The sequence below is a fragment of the Oryzias melastigma genome, linkage group LG4 (assembly GCF_002922805.2).
Source record: "Oryzias melastigma strain HK-1 linkage group LG4, ASM292280v2, whole genome shotgun sequence".
NCBI lineage: Eukaryota > Metazoa > Chordata > Actinopteri > Beloniformes > Adrianichthyidae > Oryzias > Oryzias melastigma.
In genome coordinates, this window is record NC_050515.1 from 26,596,983 (window position 1) to 26,619,066 (window position 22,084).

General features: G+C 38.9%; 1 long non-coding RNA gene across 2 annotated transcripts in view; it reads left to right on the top strand.

Moving 5' to 3' along the window:
- Positions 1–22,084, top strand: part of LOC112137070 — a 93,513-nt gene that overhangs the window by 46,103 nt on the left and 25,326 nt on the right. The gene's annotated exons all lie outside the window — the stretch shown is intronic.

Sequence of the window (22,084 nt, forward strand, 5' to 3'; positions counted from 1 at the left end):
TTTTATTTTAATCTGTTTTCTTTTTTTATCATACATTTTCTTTATTGTGTTTGTGAGAAATAATAAAACATTTATTTGGGAGAAGTTTGATCCGGCTGGATTTCAGATCGGCTTGACTGGAATCCACACAGGTGGGGGCGTGTCTGTCCATTCTGAACTGCTCGCCTGCCGTTCCGCAGCGGGACTTTTGTGGAGAACCGCAGAGTTTCCGCAGTTTTTAGACAACGGCTTGTTATTGTGGAAAATTCATGTAGGTCCCCATCCCAAAACAGAATAATGTTCTGTTTCCTTGTTGTTGGATTTATCATAGCAGATAGCTCCGTTTAGCTCCGCCCCTCATAGCGAGTGCTCTGCTCAGCATTACAGCCGTCAGATTGACTTTTGCTCTCTGCCTTATTTATTAAAATCAAATATTGCTTTTGTTAAAAAACTATAAATAAATGCCATATTATCTCTTTAATTTGATAAAATCTCAGTCACAGGATGTAAAAAACAGTTGATGTTTATTTTAGTTTTATTACGCTGATCTCACAGCTGCACAGTAGGACACCTGATGTTGTTAATACATATTAACGGATTAATTATGTTCTATTAATTGCACGCGTTAACGCTTCAACATTCACAGCCCAAAAAAATACCAAATATTTGAAACATTTTCATTATCTTGTAAAATGGAGATATTTTTATCTCAGAAAGATCCTAAAAAGTGTTTTATTACACTTTTAGAACCTCTATTTCACTTGTTGCTGTTTAATTGTGCATAAGAGACTGTTTGCTCAGAAGTGGGACTGTATGTGTGATTATTCTGATTATATCTGCTTAATTTTAATCTTTGCTATGTGTGATGGTTTGCAGCTGTAAATGAAGCATTTTATTGACTTATATCCCCTTTTTTAATATTCTAAACATTTGAATGCAGAGTTTTACACTTTTCTGAGCCTGATTCTCTCTTTTTTTACCTCAAGCTGTTGCATTTTTGTCAAACACCTTGGTTTTAAATACCTGAATGTGTCTTTATAGGCATTTTTTCATTTCTAATTCATTATAAGCTTGTTTTCTTTTTAATTGAATGTTTTTAATCATTTAAGAGAGTATACCGTAACCATCAGTTTTGATTAGTTCAGAATTGTTTAAATATTTATTTAAATAAGTTGATTTAAATATATATAAATATGTTTTTAAATACTGTTTTTTTAATTATGAAGAATATTATTTGAATAATTGCAATAAGCAGATTTTAATTGTACAGTCACATCAGCTTGTTGATTCAGTAGAATCTTTAAACTAAAAAACAAAAGCCTGAGAAGAAGGCCGTCTGCTGAATGATAATTGTCTGATAGTGACTGACACTTATTGTTATTTGTACTTGAGCAGCGTTTTGTCATTTATCAGTCAGGTGGTGTGGTGAGAGCTGTCAGTGCTGAAATAGCTTTAATATGGACTGCCCCTGTGGGACCAACTGGGTCATTAACTCTAATGCCATTTTCTGCTGCACAGCCCTCTTTTCTCTCCTCCTCCATTGATTCCAAAATCAAGAGGCAAACGACTCCCAAGACGTTTGAGCACCCTCCGTTCCCTGTCTGGGAAACTAAAGAGGCTGCGACAAGTCTTTTGTCTGAACTCTGACCTGCTGTCCTGCTGCACAAATTCCCTGTCAGCCCGAGGACACGCGGCTCACTTCACCCACACTGACTCAAACAATTTGGGAGTTGTTAAGAGGGCGTCGGCACATCATTTATGGGTGTAGGGAGGGAGGGGGGAAGCAGGGCTGTGATGAAGATGAGGGGAAGGCGGGCGGGTCAGAGGAAGAGCTGCATCTTCACCACAGCTGCTATTGATTTTGGATTTCTCCCCACAGAAAAAGCAAAATGTTGGATGCATGGTGGGAATAGTTTTTGTAGATTAAAAAAAAACCTCATAGGTGAAGACCTTTTTAATGTTCAGATTTATTAGCATATAATTTGAGAACAAACTCAAACTAGAACAGTTGTATTACCTGTAATAATGCTAGTGTAAATGCTTTTTGCTGAAAATAGTGCTGAAGAAGCTGAAGCTTTGTTCTGGAAATGGTAATGCAATTGACTTTAACTGCTGAAGGGATTTGCTGAAACAGCAAAAGCTATTTGCAAAATGTTAAATTTGCTACAAGACTGGAAATTTTGTTAAAGAACCATGAAAGAGTGCTGAAGTTGATCTAAATTTCTGAAAATGTTGTAGTAAAATTGCTCAAAAATCCCTGATACATACTGATTTTGCAAAAATATTTAGTGTGTTGCTTGAATATTAGATAAACTCCAAATGAACCTAAAAAACCTCAGTAGATGCCAAATTAGCCAAAAAAGCTAGCCCCTTGCTTAAATTCTAGCTAAAATCCAAAATAGCCAAAAATTCTTCTGTAAACTATATAGTCAAAAAAGTTAGCGTGTTGCTAAAATATTAGCTAAACCCGGAATTAGCATAAAAACAAACAAACAAACAAAAAACTAGCACGTTGCCTAAATACTAGCTAAACTCCAAAATATCCAAAAATTCTTCTGTAAACTATGTAGTCAAAAAAGTTAGCTTGTTGCTAAAATATTAGCTAAACCCGGAATTAGCATAAAAACCTCAGTAGATGACTACTTAGCCGGAATGTTAGCATGTTGCTAAAATATTAGCTAAATTTCAAATTAACATAAAAAAACCTCAGTAGATGTGAAATTTGCAAAAAAAAAATAAAAAATAAATAAAAAAATAAACAGCAACAACAAAAAAAAAAAACTATCACGTTGCTTAAATACTAGCTAAACTCCAAAATATCCAAAAATTCCTCAGTAATCTAAATTAGCCAAAAACGTTAGCATGTTGCTAAAATAAAGCTAAACTCCAAATTAGCCTATAAAAACCTCAGTAGATAACAAATTAGCCAAAAATGTTAGCACTTATTGAAAATTACAATAAAATATTAAATCATAGCCCTTGAATATATTTAAAGCCTTGTTGCTAATCTACCTAGAATTTGGAAATTTAAAGACTTTCTCATTCATTTCTTATGGGGCATATTTTGTTCAATATTTCAAAAACTATAAAGTTTAAGAATCCCAAAAACACCAGCAGTAATGTCCTGAACGAGTTGAACATTGTGAAACCAAGATTATTGAAATCACTTAAAGTGAGATTAAGTTTTCCATGCCGAAAAACGTACTGAAAGGAGCAGGAGAATCACTATAGTGTGAATGTTTACTAAACATTCACACTATAGTGATTCTCCTATGGAGTCAGTGAGAATGTCACTGTAAGATGAGCCACTTCCTTCTTAACTCTTGTGCTATCTAAGGCGGGGGTCTCCAGACTTTTTCTTTTTCTTGTTTTCTTCTCCGATGTGGGGCTGATCTCACAGCTGCACGGCAGGACGCCTGAGGTCATGTTAACAAATTAATTATGTTCTATTAATTGCACGTGTTAACGGATCAACATTCACAGCCCTAATTTAAACATAATAAATTACAGAGCTTTTGTTAATTGATCCAATCTTTCACTTTTTAAAGTGCACTTGTCACTTGAACAGCAGTAACTGTGGAGTGCCTAGCGATTGAAAAAATGAAAAATCTGTGTGATATGCCTGTTTCACCCTTACGTACCATATTGTGTAAGTGTTAGCTACAACCTGTGGATTATCATGTCGGCTCACAGAGTGGTCTGCGACTTCTTGTTGGTCACCCTACACAGATTTGTTAATTTTTGACCTGCAGAAAACCCGTTTTCATCTGTTAGAGCAGTTAGGACTAAACAGTAGGGACCGCATCAGGGTCAAGGTGTTGAGATGACCAAAGTTTGAAACATTCCTGGACTAAAGAGTGTGACACTTCTATATAAAGCCACCTCCATGGCAATGTTAACGTACAAGGAAGTCTGCAGAAGTTTGCTTCATAAAGCGTCAGAATAGGCCACATCTTTACATCCCTCCTTTGCAAAGTAGTAATGAAAGCAGGAGTCTTGGCACTGTCTTTTTTTCTTTTGTTTCATTTATAAAACCCAGGTATTTGGAGCAAATTGTTTGATTTTAATCAGATTGGCCTTTGGAGAATTTTGACCCGATGGAAACAATGTGAAAGCAATTTATTGAAATGATGTTGTGAGCCGGAGACGAAAAGCACGCTGAAACGCTCGCCTTTCACTAACTACCAATTCACTATTGTATACTGAAGAGGTCAGACAGAAATGCCTGTACAAGTGCTGACAATATATTGAGTGCATTAAATAAAACATGAAAGCCCTTTCTAAAAAAGAAGAAGAGAAAAAAACACTAATGTCTGTTGAAGTAAGCAATAAGGCATTGAAAACGATTCATTTAAGAGAAAATATATTACCATTTGAAATGGACTCAGCTGTTGTCTGTTAATTAGTTGTCCTTGAGAGATAGCGGTTGCCTTCAAAAGCAACAATAGGTCCTTTCAGCATGTTTCTATGGCTTTGCTATTTAGGCCTTCCCTTCCAGACTCTTCAAGGCAACCACAAGCCCACCCTTGGACCATTCCCGTTATTTGTCTCCAACATTTTATCTCATTTGAAGTCACTGTTATCCTTATCTGGATATTTATATTCCATGACTTCTTTGCCACGATGTAATTTATTGAATCAGTGGTTTGAACCCTATTTTAAGTCCAGCTGTGTGTCAGCTTTGGTTCCGCTACAAAGACTGCAGCTTTGTCCATTCATGGGCGAAGATGTTGTCTTCTTATGTGCAAAAATGTGCAGTTTGAGGTTCGGAACTTGTGTGGAGCCTCACTGCTGTCGTGTTCTGTTGTCTATAAAAACAGCAACATTTAAGCAGCAGATGTGACGACGTATCTAAAAACTGAAAGAAACGTTTCTGCAGCATCCAAAGAAGAGACAGTCTAAGTAGCTCTCAGGTAAAAGACAGTTGCTTCAAATTCACAACCCTAATGTCTCATTAAAAACATAAAAAATAAAGAAATAAATGATCTGACCAAGAAACATTTTGGGCTCAAAATAAGGCCATAAAGATTCACAACCACAACTGCATGTTCACACATAAATACATTTTTATCCTATCGCAAAATAAATCTGCCTAAAAAATGTAGGTTTGTGAATGTGTAAAAAGGGATCTTCATGCCCGTTATGAAGATTTGCATTTGTTAAATAATTTCAAAGTTTTCTTATTGAGCTTTTTTTTTTTGAACGTGTTGCAGCCTGGAAATGTTATATTAATTTATCTAAATTTAGAAATTGTCTATGAGAGATGTTTTAACACAGGATAATTTAATCTGTCTTAGAATAATGAGAATAATTTAGTATTTTAATTATTTACTATTTTATTTTGAAAATGGCAGTTAGAAGTAGCAGGATATCCCTTTTGTCGCATTGTGCGCATGTGCAGAGAAGAGATGCGTTTATGATGTGTATGCGATCACGTTGTCTTGCTGCGGCTGTATCAGAGAAAGTAACAAAAGAAAAAAAATTCCTCAGTTTGGGGCAAATAAAGTTGCCAAAACAAAGACAGAGTCCTGTCTATTTCAAGGGTGCAACACACGTGAGCTCCTGAAATTGCGGTTGCAAATTATGTCCGTCTTTACATGTCTCTGTGATTGGATGGCCACAAAGCAAACTGTCCAATCAAAGAGCAGGTGGCTTCCTGCAGTCCCGCCCCCTGCAGCCTTTAAGGTGGATTTCAGTGTTAACGTGACCGACAGGAATGTACAGTGCTTCACTGCGTATTTCTTTATTCGCAGTTTCATGTATTTTTGCATATTTTTTTTCAGTCATGTGACTCCTCCTGTTCGTCACAAAATTTTCGACAACTCAGGATGCTTGTATAAAATGTTTACGCCTGAAGGAGGAGCTGCATTGCAGTGCTGAGGTGTATCTCCGCAAAGCGGAACCCCCTCCGGAGCACAGCATATTTCCAAATTTTCAATTTGTTTTTAAGGGTTTCCCTATACAACCAATACTGTCTACATTCCTCTTGGTCATGTTAACACTGACATCCACCTTAAAGGGTAACCAAACCCTAAATCAACTTTTTTGTTTGTTGACCTCTATAAATGGGTCTTTAAAAGTGCTGTCTGTTGGTGATTGACAATTTTTGTCAAATTTAAATTAACTTGTTAATTAATTCTTGAAAATAAAGTCAAAACCATTTGTGTGCTGCCCCCTACAGGTTGAGACTGTGTATTATATTTGAATTTTGTAATTGATCAAACCATTTAAGTCTCACGTCATGATCCCCAGCCCCACCCTTCTGACTGAACTTTCACATTTTGGTTGTGGGTTGAGTCATCCCCCAACTTCTCAGTTTGGTTACCTTTTAAAGTCTGCGGCGGGGCGGGACGGCAGGGAGCCACCTGCTCTTTGATTGAACACTTTGATTTGTGTTTATGCACTAGGGGTTGCAAATCTAAATGGTCTTATTTTGAGCCCATACAGATTATTTTTAAAAAGTAACCAAACAGGACAGTTGGAGGCTGACTCCACCCACAGCCCAGATTTGAAAAATGCAAAAAAGGGAGGTGGGTTGAGCGGAGGAGGTGTTGTATGGATGTGATTGACAGTGACAGTGAGCTTAGCTTGAGGTAACGATAGGATATTTTTTTATTACTGTCTCAATAAAATTTAAATAAATGCAGAAATAAAAATCATAACGTTCAGGAGGCCCGAGCAGGCTTAGCGAGCTAGCAAGCAACCTCCCCCACTCTTGGCGGCAGCATCGCAGAGTGAGCGTCGCTGTTTTCGGCGTTGCAAGGTGACCTCCACCGCTCTCAGCATTAGTTGGAGAAGCCAAGGTAGTCGATTAGCTCCACCCCTCTCAGCGTTGCGGAGAGAGGTCAAACGGTCGCGTGGTGAGCTTCAACTCTCAAGCGTGACGAGTGTTCAAAAATGGGTGGGGCTTTTATACTGGATCTAGAGCATGAGTTACACCAGTTGACCAATCACAAAATTCAACTATAATACCTCTTTTCAACCTGTAGGGGGCAGAACACATACGGGTTTGATGATATTTCAGGAATTAAACACTTTAAATTGCAAAAAATTTGGCAAAGACCAGCTTTAAAGCCCCATTTATAGAAGTCAACAGCCAAAAAAAAGTTGATTTACAGTTTGTTTTACCCTTTAACTGTCATTTTCTCACACTGTAAATACCTGCCAATATACTATTACTACATAGTATTTATATTTATATTTGCTAAATCTTTCTGGATGGATGTAAAGGCTTTGCTTTGTATTTGAGGCGTACGCAATGACAATAAAGTTTTATTCTATTTACATTTTAATTTGAAAAATGTGTGCACATATTCAAACCCACATTTTGGATGTTGAGTCGTTTTCTTCTCAGGACAGACGTGCAAGAGCAGAAAAGCTGCAGGTCTTCTGCGTTTGCATCCACTGCTAACTTTCTGTTAGCCGTGAGAGAGGCCAGACTTGACGCAGCAGTCTGCCGTGGATAAGAGGCCCCCCCTCCCTGAATCAGTAGTGCACAGAGCAGGTTAACAGTCCTGCGCCCGGGGAGATGAAAAAGCATAAATTAAAGCGTTCCCCAGAGGAGTAGAGGAGGGGGGGGCGCCGAGGCATTATCAGTGACGGGTGAGAAGCACACAGAGCTCAGTTTCATCCCTGTGTTCTTTGTTAACACAAAGGGGGTCACCTGGCTATGAAAAGGAAAAATAATAACACAGGGGCCCTCACACAATGACAAATTCTCCCTTTCTGTTCCGAACTTTCCAAGGATGGGCATCAAGGAAAAAAAGAGCTGTGTGGATCCAACGTGTTCGCTGAATCCAGAAAGTGAAAACAAGCTCACTTGAGAAATGTTTTAATTATTTACAAAAGAATGTGGTTAATAAAGGAGGGAATTAAGGCAAACGCTCGGAGCGACTGCGGGAATTTGGCCAAAAGGAAAGGAGTTGCCTGACGAGCCGTGCCTCTCCGAGTCTCTCCCCAGCATTAAAAGCCTGCAACTTCAAGCAGTTTTTTAATCAGCTAAAAAACATATGTGGCTTTGCAGCTCAGACAGCTTGCCCAGGCGCTGATAAATGCCTATCACTAATTTGCATACGGTAGAAGCTACCCTTTAATCAGAACCTCTAATCCCTGACGGTATTAATGATTTTTTTTCCTCTTCATATAGTATCATGTTTGCTAATTCCAAAGTGATCAGCTTCTTGTATGCGTCTCTTTTTTTGTGCAGGCATAATGGTCGAGTTGAGAACTTCTGTTATCCTACTTTGGCACATAATTAGGACTACAAAGGGGGACAAATCGCACTGAATAGGACTCACAAAGACGAGCTCCCTTCCTCAACCCCTTCCTTTTTCCACTGAGCCCTCGTTAACAGTTGTGTCACTTTGTATTTAGCAGCCGAAATGGGGAGAATTTGTTGCCAAATCTTCGGTGCACGACAGCGCTTAAGGCTTCTGCCCAGAAAAATATCAAAATTTACCATGTAATTAAAATGTCTATCACCCCTCGGCTGCTCCAGAAGTTGCTTTTCCTCCTTAAAGTGGTACTGTGGGCTCTGTGTTTAGTTGCAGGGTGCACACGCGTGGCCTTATTTTCGCCGATGATGCGAAGAACAAAACGGGAAAAAGCAAATCAAGGTTACATGGTGCCATACATGCAGGAAGTGGTGGAAAAATGAAAGGCTGAAAGAAGCACAATGTCAGCTAAGTACACATGACAGCTGATTTATACAATTCATTTGGGCCATTACTTTTCATTAAAGATCAAATGAAATGGGTACTTACTTACTAAGAGGCCTTTGGGGAGCTGAATTGCAGAGAAGAAAGAAGATTAAACTTTACATTCAGCCCCAAATTTAATTCAGAAGTAATCAATCGCATAATGGGCCAGCAACTGAAGCCGGGGTGATTGAAATGAAATTACCATATTTTTAATCTTAATTTTCCACACTGTTTATCTGACACTGTCAATATAAAATACAAACAGATAATGAAATAGCATTATATTGACACTACAATCATCTCTCGAGCAGCCCTGTGTGATTAAACCGCTGGAATGTTTGATTACATTTTGTTGGCTGACATTACAAATGACACGGATGCTTCGCCGAGACTTGCTGCCGGCTGGAAAATGAGCCTATCCATCAAAGACTCCTGGCAGCTTCTCCCATCCAGTCGATGGCTACTGCCAACGGCCCGGGCACCCTTCTGTCAGGCGGTTTAGCACCCTCCGAGAGGGAGGGGGGTGGACGGTGGCTGGGCTTTTTAAGGCATGGAGGAAGGGGGTGCCTGAGTTCAGTGATTCACGACTCCCTTGCTCTGCTAATGACACAAAAGCAAAGGAGCCACAGAGTGGGAGAGAAAAATGTCCCAGGCAACATATCGCCCCTGCAGGTGTCTCCTGGCGTTCCATAAAGGGACCATAAAGCCCTCACAATGCAAGGCCCCAAGTCTGCAAATCAAAGGCCGCCCTGGAAGAGGTCTGCACTGCAGCCGCCACGCCGTCCACCGCTTCGCCCAGCGCCATCAGCTGCCTAATTACTTTTTAAGCGGCTCATCAGTTAGTGCTGGAATTCAGAGAGGACTTCAGCTGCAACAGGAACAATGTGGACGCTTCATCCCCGTCGCTCAATCAAACTTGAGAGTCTAACAACTTTCAGCTGAGAGTGAACTTCTTCTCTTTTGAATGTTGATTTCATCAAATGTTGTCAAACTCTTCCTGTTTCTGCAGCTCTCACAAACTCATGTTAGAATGCAACAAACTGTTTTTTGTTTGTGTTTAAGCCAAAAATGTTCTTTATTTTCTTATGTAAAAATAGTGCTGTCAATCGATTAAAAAATGAATCAGATTAATCACACTTTTGGATGGTGATTTAAGCGCAATGTTTTACTAGGTACATTTCAAATGACAAGATGCGACTTTTGAACAAAACAGTTAACGCGTTTGTATCTATTAGCGTCCTCAGGCGTCCTGACGTCAGCTGTGAGATCAGAGTAATAAAACATCGCCTAAAATAAACTTGAATTTTTTTTTACATTCTGTGATTGAGATTTTATTAACTAAAAGAGATACTATTGCATTTATTTGTAGAGTTTTTGGACAAAAGCAATCTTTTATTTTAATAAATAAGGCAAAAGATGAGAGCCGATCTGACAGCTGCAGTGCAGAGAGAAAGATCTGCTGTGGTGGGCGGAGCCAAATGGAGCTGTCTGCTATTAGAAGTCCAACAACAGAAAACCTATTATTTTATTCTGGGATGGGGACTGATAATCATTTTCTATAACAACGACCACTGGTTGGTCTAAAAATTGTGAAACCCCATGGCTCACTGCGAAAGTCCCGCCCACCACTTTTACGAGAGGCGAACAGTTCAGAGTGGACAGACACGCCTCCACCTGAGAGCAGATTCCATCCAAGCTGACCTGAAATCCAGCTGGATCAAACTTCTCCCCAATTTCTTTTTAAAATAATTTTTCACAAACACAATAAGGAGAATTTACAAGAAAAAGGAAAAAGAAAAAAGGAGAAAAATAAAAACAGAATTCCAGGAAAAAATGTCAAATGGACAGCAGTGCTCTTAGGAGAGAAAGTCTTATTTCTGCAGCTGAGATTCCAAAAAAACATTCTAAATGTACAATTTTGCGTGTAATTTCATACCTGCAGACAGTAAGTGGCTGCCAAATACTGTAACTAAAAAAATGAAAACATTAATCCCGGTTATTCTCTATTAATCGCTTTCTGCTGCAGACAAGGTCTGCGCTGCTCCTGCCAGCTCAACGTACGGAGCGTTGTTGTGTTACCGTGACAACGGGCCAGGCCGTAAACCAAAAAGTCAGCTTTGTGTGAAAAAGTGACCAAGAATAAAGTACTAAAAATCGGTTGAATATTTCTTTTGTAAGTGACCATGATGTTATTGGGATAATGTTGATTGAATTGGTGCACATAGATGATAAACTATGTAGGTTTTTACATCCTGTTGACCTGAAGACGTCTTGTTTGATCAACTCTACCTCCAGAATGAACAGATTTTATATGCAAAACAAAACTTTGGTAAAAAGTTTGATCTTTTATCAGTTAAAAAAAGGACAAATTATCTTATGCTGCACAACATTGGTTACTAGCTGCACTGAGATGATCCTGTTTGGCACAAACCGTCTTTCATTTAGAAATTAAATTTTAAAAAAATCTAATTTTGAGAGATTCTCGAGATCTTTATATATTTTTCTTTTGTTTGTGCCAAAAAATAGACATAATTCAAATGTATATGACAAACAAGGTCATGAATGCAAATCCTAATTTCTTAAAGGCTAAAGTAAGACTATGCGACTTCTAGGTTTTGGTCAGTAGAAAAGGTTGCTGACCCCTGACATACGTGGATGACAGGTCCTAAACAGCAAAAAGCATCTCTCTTAGAAATAAATCAAAAATTCCTCTATTGGCAGATTTTTGTTAAATAAACAAATAAATCTGTCAATGGGATAAGAAAAATTGTCTTACCGAGGGTTTTTATTTTAAGAAAAAAAAGTCCTCTCTCTAGTTTCTCAAAATAAGATTATTTTGATATTGAAAAATTTCCTTGAAAAGATACTTTTTGCAAAAAGAAATCTACAATTTTTTTTTTGAAACAGGAGTCTTTAGTTTCTTAACATTCTGTTTTTCCAGGGAGAAGTTAAAGAAACAAACTCTCTGTCATGGTGTGCGACCAAATCTTCAAACTGCTCAGATTTCAAGCAAACTTTAAAGTAAATACCCTCAGTGTTTGACTCATTATTGTGTTAAATTGTGTTACAATTTCTCTGTATATGTACTGAAGTCGTGGATGGCGTTCTCTAAGCCACCTGTCGGCAGGGATGCAACGTTTCCTCTGCAGCTGGAGAGTCCACTTCATGTAATCTTCTTAACCCTGCTGAGGTTTGTTTAATTGTACAGCGAGCCTTTGAAATTCTGCTGCAGGGTTTATTTGCACCGTGGGTATTCTGCATTTTCATCGATAAGCTCCTGTCATTATGCTGAGATGGATTTGTGGGCCGGATGGTGAAAACACGAGGCTGAGAAATGAGGATGTCTAACCATGACTGTACTCTTCTTTTCAACAGATCGAACCTTGAAGGCTAAATAAGGCTCTAGCCATGCTAAATAAGAGACTCTTTCACTGCTACTACCATTGCTGCCTCTGCCACCATTATTACAGCCTGTGAGAGTCAAAAGAAACACTAACCAGAGAGTTAATATCTTCACTGAAATACATCTGAAACTACAGAGAAGTTATGATAAATTAGATCAGAGACGGGAAACCTTTAACAGTAAAGAGCCATTTGGACTCATTACTGATAAAAAAACCTAGAAGGAACCACATAGTCTTATTTTAGCCTTTAAGAAATTAGGATTTTCATTCAAGACCTTCTTTTTTTAAATAATAAATAAGAATTATGTCTATTTTTGGCACAAAGAAAAGCAAACATATATAAAGATCTCTAGAATCTCTCAAAATTTGATTTTTTTTTTAATTTAATTTCTAAATGTATTTTTTTATGTATTTTTTTTGTTCCTTTCCCCTCTTTATCCTCAGCAGTCTTACACTGCTGGGTTTTGTTATTTTAGTTTGGATCTTGGTAGTCTTAGTTTGCGGGCTTTGTTTATTTGTTTTCTTTATGTAGTTTTGGGGGAGCTGCCGACTCTGACAGTCGACATGTCTGGATCAGCAGTCTCCATGATTTATTTGAAGTTTGGTTAAGGACCCACAATGGAGAGATAAAAGAGCCACATGTGGATCTGGAGCTGCAGGTTGCAGACCCCTGGTCTAGATCAAAGGGTAGAAAAGGAGATTCAATATGGCAGCACGATGCAAAGATTAATCACTGTTGGGTGAAAGTGGGATACGACCTGGACAGGTCACCAATCTGCCACGAAGCCCATTGATCTGGATCGACGGCTACACTAGCCAGCCGCTTGGTGGACAGCTTAGCGTGCTGGTGAGCTCCGTTGTCTCGGCTCCAGCAGATCTAGCGAGGGCTACTGCCCCACTGCTGCGGGTCCCTGGGAAGTGGAGCCCGCTCTGCTTGCCTGCCGGTGGTTAGCTGTTTTATTTTTATTTCCCCCCTCTTTGACTAAAGCTCAAACTGGACCACAGGCGGAAGGAAGTAACGTTTAAAACGGTCCTCAAGTGCAGCTCTCACTGCAAGAGTGAAGTACACTGAACCCAGAGAGACTGAAAGATCTGGTGAAAACAGACATGGCGATGTGCTGGCCAGTTCCTCTGTAGAGCTCTCTGAAACATATCAACCCATGCTGCTCGCTCAACATCATCCATGTTTTCCATGATGTGACAATGAATGAATTCCAGAATAACTTTGGCGGTTGCTCCTCAGCAGCAAGGCGTTGAGCAGTACATTTGACAGGTGACATTATCGCAGATAATGCTCTTTATCTAGTTCATAATTATGTTAAAAAGTTACAGTTTTAAAGTTTTAAAAATGTAGTTTTAGAGTGTTTAATAAATGTTTATCCTGTTTGTCCCGTGACCTAAGGTGTGTTTTGGATTTTGGCCCCTTGTGTGATTGAGTTTGACACTCCTGACTCAGTTTGTGATTTCAGGACACTCTGGGTGTTTCTCTTTACTTTCTGACCATTTCATTCTGTCTGTTTTGGTCATTTTGTTTTTCTGTTTTTTTCTTCCTGTTCTCTCACTGCTGCGCCACTAACTTTCTGTCTGTTGTCTCACAACAGACATCCCAGTGTTTCTATATTTTTCTTTTTTGTCCTCTCAGACTCACATCTTCACCTTCGCCCACTTTCCTCCGCCGTCTGAGGATTACTCTGAAAATCCTCCGTCTGTTACTCACCCACTCTGTTTATAAAGGAATTCAAGGGGTTGTCTCTCATAATAATAAGACAAATATGTCTTGATGAGGAAGGCTGCAATGTGAAAACGAGCTAAGTCATTAGATCAGACCTGATAATAGTTCCTGCCGCTTCAGGTTTAAGAGCAAAGAACAATTTCCCAGTGCTGGAAGCAGAGGATTGGAGTATTTGTGGAGTCAGTGGCACCGGCGGCCCTGAAGGTCACACTGATAAGACCGAGGATTTCCACCTCAGAATTGCATTGTGCTCTGACCTTCAGACCCCCTGAAGTCGATCAAACCAGCACAACAGCTACTTCACTGCGGGACAGCCAGGTTCAGAGAGATGGGGAATAAGTGAGGATCAGTGGAACCTGGCGAGCCAGAACCTGGCAACCCGCTGGAATTACTCTGGTAGGACAGCCTCAGAACTGGACTCCTCATCCATGTGTGTGTGAGCTGGGGTTTGATCCCACAGTATCTCCCCATCCTCCATGTCTGATCATAGCTCAGTCATTATGTGGTGAGAGCTTCATTCAGCATGCAGATCTGTAGATCCTGTTGATAAAAGGGTTATGAAGGCCTCAAAAACATCTCAGAATGTGACTCAACACCAAACTGTAAACACAAAAGTCAAACATTTAAGTTGCAACAGGAAAAGGGTCAAAAGAAAAGTTTTAAAAGCTGACTAAAAACTTTGGAAACAGTGACCTGAGAGAGGGCACCACATGGAAGTGCATGCTTACTGTTGTGGAGGAATAAAAAACCTAGTCTGATGTCAAGATGAGCGCTAAAGTGGGTGTCGTCGTCAAAAATGCACACTTGAGTACGCAATCTATACGGTGTGTTGTGCACTTGACCCTAGTTTGCTTGTTTCCAGAGAAAATTCTGAGAAGTGCTTCTCATGGTGGGTGCATTTAGCTGTAAATATGTATGTGAGGGTACACAGAAGTCAGGCTTCAACGTGTTCCAGAGAGATCTCTGTCTGTTAACAAAATGGAGCTAAACAAACCATGTGAAGGATGCTTTAAATTCTCTCTGGTCAGGTCAATAAATGATGCAAAAATGAATCTAAGAAAGGGAATAGAAATGAAGTGAAATCTATAGGAATAAACTCAAAAAGTTGCACTTGTAATTTGAAGATCATTCTTTAAAATGTGTTCAGTGCTCAGACTCATCTTTTTAAATTAAAATTGAAGGTGGATGAAGATCTGAGAGGTCACAGGATGGAGCACCACTGACCCCTCATTTAGAAACAAAACAACAGGTAAAAAACAGTTTTAAAACCCAGTCCGATCATCTTTTGCTCTATTGTCAAACCGCTCCAAATGTCTTTCTGCTCTTTTTAGTCAAAACCAAAAACCCTGTGTCACTCACTAGGACATAGTTTCTGCAGAGAGGCAGGAGTTTACACCACCATAACACATGAGGCTTCATTGTTTGAGGTTGTCAGCAAACATCCAAATTCTGGGAATGACGTGCCAGCCGCTGGAACTGATGAGACACATCAGGAATGTTTGCCACATCCTCGATGTATTCTGAGATACGGTCATGTTTATCCTAACTGTTTTTGACAAAAACAGGTTTGTCCAGCAGAGAGATGTGGGCAAAAATACTGGACAAGTTTGGGGGTCATTCATATCTCAAAGGGAACATACATCCTCCATACAACAGTGGCATACAGCAAATAGTGTGGCACATGACATGACACTCGATGAGGAGGCCAGATAGGAGCGCCGTGGGTGTACCGGGGATGATGTCTCAGCATGAGGTGCAGCATCTCTGCTAAAACTGATCTTTTGTCCAATTTTTCACACACTGAAACTTCACTAAGGCTTTCTAACCTGATGCTGGCCTCTCGCTTTGAACCTTCATAAACTCTACAACACATTAAAAATATGTTATTTCCTAATCGTTTCAATGTGCTGAAAGCCTCTCCTGATGTGCCACAACATTTAGTCCTCCCAACTTCCACTGACATCTTTTCTGACCAAGAATTCATGACCTTGCTGTAGTTTTCCCAGAGAATTTTTATCACTCTTGTACTTGAACCACCATTAATGGGCTCATTTAAGGCAAGGTTTGTGTGAAGGTATTTGTGAGGCTCTGAGGATACACAGAAACAGTTCATAGTGCTTCACAGAGCTGCGATTTAACAAACTTAACAGCTACTTGAACATAGCAATCCTCAAATGTTCTGCATGCATACCTGAAGACCAAAAAGACATGCTGGATCCTTTTAAATTATTTTGGCTTTTATTTTTCTAAAGCACCTCAGATCATTAGCAGAGAACAGTGTTTGTGAAAAATCTAATGTTGCAAAGGTAATAAAATCCTAAAGCAGGGGTGTTAAACTCAATCGCACTGGGGGCTAAAAATCCAAAACACTCCTTAGGTCGCGGGCCGAACCGGATAAACATTTATTGAACACTCTAAAAATACACTCCTAAAATTTTAAAAACGTAACTTTATAACATAATTATGAACTAGATATATAGTATTACCTGCAATGATGCTAGTGTGAATGCTGTAAGCTGAATTTGGCTGCTGAAAATGCTGAAATTGATAGCTAAAAACACTGAAGCTAATATCTCAAAAAGGCTTAAGCTGATAGCCAACTTTGCAATTTCCCCATTGTGGGACTAATAAAGGTTTTTCTTAATCTTAATCTTAATCTTAAAATATTGGCTAAATTAGCCGAATTAGCCTAAAAAGCTTAGGTTAGCCCAAAACAGCTAGCATGTAGCAGAAAAAAAAATAACTACACTTTTAAAAAGCCTTAAAAAAATGAAAAAAAGCCAAAATAGCTAGAGTGTAAATATTAGCTTAACTCCATAACAATCTAAAAAAAACAGTCTAAATTAGCCAAAACGGCTAGCATGTAGCGAAATTTTAGCTAAACTCCAAAAATATCCTAAAAAAATTTAGTAATAGTCCAAAACACTAGCAAAATAAAAGTTTTTAAAACCGTAACTTTTTAACATAATTATGAATAATAAAAAGGCAGGAATATTATTCCAGAATAAATCAACTTAAACCTTAAATAACTTTCAGTATTTTACTCTCCATAAAAATATATTCTGTTAAAAGTATACAAGTTAGAAATAAGCACAAGATAACATCAGGCCATTAATAACAATAAAATAAAATGATCTGGAGGGCCGGATAGAATTACCAGGAGGGCCGGATCTGGCCCCCGGGCCTTGACTTTGACACATGTGACCTAAAGGAAAAAGAAATCTTTGAAAAAATGAACTATTTCGTCATATTTTGATGAAAGCCTAATATTCGGGGCTCAGGTTAACATTAGGAACATTACACTTTAAGTCACTCCAGCTTCCCACTACAACCCAAGGACCAAATGTTTCACCAACTTTTCTGCACTGCTGTTAACTCAGATGTCACTGATGTTTCTAAAACGCATCACAGTCAAAGAGATTCAATCAAAGTAACGTTCATAAATCTTTTTTGTCATCTGATGCAAAGGTTTTTCTTTATCTTTTGTCTTTCTTTTGCCATGGAAATGTCTTCGCTTCAATAATGTAAAGTCATTTTTCTTTGCATGAAAGGCCCTTTTCTAGCCAAGGTTTGCATCTATCTATTGACGAAACTTCTTCTTCTACACATCCAGATTTCCATCATTATCACATTCTTTTAAATGTGCCTAATTACAGAAAGACTTTCTTTTCTTGGAGATAATTTCCATCCTTGAAAGCAGCTGCATCTTATTTGGAGAGCTTTTAGCTTCTTTCAGGAATTGCAGAGAAAAATTCACCAACGCATCCAAACAGACGGCTAATGTATGAGTGCACAATGCACTTACAAAAACTAAACAATAGGCATAGATTGGGTTGGGCTCTGAAAGGTATGATTTACACAGGTTTACCGAAATCAAAAGAAGCTGCTGCAATCGGTTCCTCATTTCAGTGCTAAGTTTCTTTGACAGTCTATTCAGACCCTCCAGGATTTTGCGATATTGCGATCGCAACTATTAGAGCAAATCCAAGCAAACAGCGTGATTTGTTGCACACCATGCAACTTTTTATTTTCACCACAACTTTACTACAATTTTGGCCAATCTACTGTGACAACAGTCATGGATGACAACAAGAACAGAGAATGAGAGAAAGACTGGAAATTGATAATTCAAAGGAAAAATGTAAAGTCTACAGGAAAATAATTCCATATAGAACCTCCTCCACAACAAACTTATTGACACCTGAGAAAACCTTCTCCAAAACAGAGCAGATCATTACTGATAAAAGAAGTCTTGGTCTTCCTCTCTTATTGACTCGCCAGTGATGCTTTTGAAATTGATAAAGAGGAAGATTCTGTGGAGAACATGGAGATCTGATGCTTAATCTGCTCATGGTGTTTTTTTAAGGTTATAATTTTTCACTGGAAGATGTCATTTTATTCTAAAGTATGTTTAGCTCAATACACAAATATTTGGGTTATTGTGAGCAGAGAGGACCAAAAGTTAATTTTGTGTTTCATGGTTCTATTCAAGTTAAATGACAGCACAACAATGTTGTATATGGTGATGATGAAGTATTTCATAATTAACATTTTTAGGTGCTTTTCAAAAATATATTTATTAAAAAACATTGCAACTTTTCGTTGCAATTTTTCACAAAAGCTGCATCAGGAATTTCACGCCACAACAATCATAAAAATCTGCTGCTAAATCCTGGAGGGTCTGTCTATTTCTCTTTGGACATGTCAATCACTTCTACTCCAAACTTCAGTGCCCAACCCTACTGATCACCGATCATTTTTTCCGATTAGTCGACTAATCGGGTCATGCGCAAACTGGATGTAAAGCACACATCTTAACCATCATTAGCCATGATTAGCCACCATCAGTGGATGAAATACTAATCCAATAAGAGCGTTTTGTCCATCCATCCATTATCTGAGGGGTTTTACCAGTGATCGTCTCCAGCAACTGTTGGGCAAAGGTGAGATTCCCTCTGACTGTCGCACGCGGTTCTCTGTCTGCAACCAGACTTCAGCGGATCTTGCTAAATGCACCGGCAGACAGGCAGCTGCTGCGGATAGCGGGAGCAGCCTACTCGGGTCTCCTGAACTGTGATATTTTTCTTCGTTTCTTCGAGACAATAATAAAATAAAAAAATAAAAAAGTCCCTCATTTTTCCTCCATCTCAGGTTAAAGAAGGACAGCATTTAAACTCAGTCACAGAGACACAGAAACACAGTGGAAGTGGATGTCATCAGACACCCCCCAAAAGCCCCAGTAACGAGAAAATCTTTGAAGGATTTCTTTAATTCTTTAATTCTACTATTCATTGGCCAAAATGAAAAGTCCTGTGCATAATTAGCAATGACTAAATCATACTGAGTATCTCTGAACTTCCCATCATCCCTTCCTGGAAACTTTCCAAGGATTTTCAGTGCACTTGTCCCTGAACGGAGAGAGAGCATGGACAAAGAAAAAAAAAACTGAGTCCAATATACAGAAACAAATTTGGACAAGGATGTCACTGAATAAAACACTCTTCTCTGATAGCTGCAGATAGTTATATCGCTGAAGTTCATTCCACAAAAAAACCTCTAAAACTCAACTTGTTTCAAAACTTTGAACGAAGAAACAGAATTCAAAGTTTTTTGGTTTCTGTGGTCTGTGGGTTTGCTTTCTCGTTCGCTAAGATCAGTGCTATGGTGGCCCTGAAGTGCCAATCACATCAACAAATGACTCGACGCAATAACATTTTTAAGGGTAACACAACAGGACAGTTGGATGCTGACTCCACTCTTAGCCCAAATTTGAAAAATGGAAAAGCGGGGGAGGTGTGGTTTGGATCAGTGATTGACAGTGAGGTTAGTTTGAGGTAACATAGTCACTCTGCATCTTCAATATGTAGAGTGGTACCAGGCAAAGTGATGCCAGTTTCTATGGAAGCGTTTGTGACTCATAATTCATAATAAAAGTCAATTCTGGAAATGCTTTTTCATTTTCACAATGCACCTCCATCACTTTTCTCTTAAATGAAATTAAAAAGCAATTCTCCTAACGGCTTCTTAATTTTCTTCTTCAGCACCGATAATTCTGTAACTTAATTAAAATGATCAAGAAAATGACATTTGACATTTCATTTTCAAAAAGTTCTTCAGTAAATGTATACCAAAATTAAATTAGAAATGTCAAACTTGAAAATTTAAATGGATTAACAGAAATGCTTTTTCATTTACCAAATGTAACTGCATTACTTGTCTCTTAAATAGAATGAAAAAGCAATTCTTAGAACGGCTTTTCCATTTCCTTCATCATCACGGCTCATTCATTGACATAATTCAAGTGACAAAGCCAGTGAAGACTGCTTTTTCACTTTCACAAAGTTGTGCAAGCTAATAGATTTTTGACAAGCAAACGAAAAAAAAAAAAAAACCCACAACCCATGCTAAAGCTAACGTGATAACGACTGACAGAATGAAATATGGGCGGGGCTTTTATAATGGAGCTGCAGGCCATGATGACGTGAAACTTCTGAAATGACGGGGGACTTGCACCAGTCGACCCAACCGTAATACCTCATTTAAACCTGTAGGGGGCAGTACACAGACAGTTTAAGACTATAAATTCTGGAATTAAACAAGTTTATTTTAATTACCAAAAATGTGACAAGGATCAACAAACAGCTCTTTTAAAGACCCATTTATAGAGGTCAACAGTCAAAAAAAGTTGATTTAGTGTATGATAGCTCTGTAAAAATCACAAAAAGAGTAATAATTAACAGCATTGCTTTTTAGAAAAACAAATCCAGAAGCCAAAATGTAAAAAAAAAAAATGTTGGAACAAAAGTAATTTCCAGAAACCAAATGAAATGTTAGAAAAACAAAACACAAGGAGAAATGATTTGTGACATCGCTGATTGGATGATGACGTTTTTCCAACTTTTCAACTGAAAGCTATTTGACATGAAGCGTTGCAATCACAAGTCAAATCTGTTATCAAATTAAATAAACTGAATTAAAATGTCACCAGTAAGTCATGTCAGCATGCTTGTTAGCAATTATCTTAAAACCCAGTTAAATGGTTGGTTGGGCCTCACAGGGTTGCTACCATGGATCTCTGCCAAAGCTGAAAAAAGTCATCGTTGAACTCCAGCCATTCTGTCAGAAATGACATAGAATTAGGAAAAAAATTAAAAACACTCACTCAGAAGTCAGCAGACAATATAATGATTTGCCCGTGCCCGTGACGAGCTAGCTGAGGGACCAGTGTCACTGAGGAGTCACGCCACCTGTTGGAGGACAATGAGGCTTCGGCATGAAGTGAGCCAGACATGCCCAGTTCTCCCTCATTCTGTGGAGGCATACCCCCCATCAAAATGCAGCAACTCTTTCCAATTGAGTTATTGTTGCTGCCATTGCCATTGGCTTTCAAAAAGACATGAGGTTATCAAAGAGCAAAGAGAAATTGTCTTGGCTCTGCCGTAGCTGTGATTGCACTATCAGAGCCGTCAGGGAGGGTCTGTATAAAAGGAGGGAATTGGGGAGAGTGAGGTGGCGGCTGGCGTTGCCCCCCTGATAAATCATCTCGTGTTGGCAGTCGCTGCTTAGTGCAGCCAGGCAGCAACAGTGTGCCACAGTTCAGGGTCGCTTGGCAAGCCCCCCTCTTAGACAGGGCTGTCTGCACCCGACCGCGGACCTCGCTGCTCCCCAGACTGATCCTCCACTGCTGCCCTGTCAAGGTTTGTTTGTTTTTCCCGGATCCCCCTCTGCCCCCAACACACAATATTGTGCCAAATGATTTGCTCCCTTTTTTTAAAACTCATTCTGCATGTTTCCTAACTAAGTTGATCATAAAAATAAAATAATTGGAATAAAACATATCTCTCATTTTTGGTTCGGTATTTAGGGTAGTACTTATACATCTGGAAAGTAGGAAATAAAGAAAAAAAGGAAATCAAAGTTACTTACTCCCCTCCCCCCCTGCAGTAACTGTATTTGGTTCTTCTGAGTGATAGGTGTGAGCGTTTCGGTCTGAGTATTGATAACAGGGTGAAGTATCGATACTAGCTTGATGAGATCGAAACTTTCCTTCAGTTTTTCTTCATCCAGTAAAGAGCTTGCATGAGCGATGTGCACGACCTACTTCCACATTCGGTACATGACTGCTCAGTCGTTTCTGGTTGGGGCAGTGGACTATTGTTTACATGGGAATAGCTGAACATTTGGAGTTCACAGGATGTCTTTTGGAGCTACCAAGAGTCACTATAAATGATGTTGGGTCATTGTTTGTCTTTCTAGCAAAATATATATAA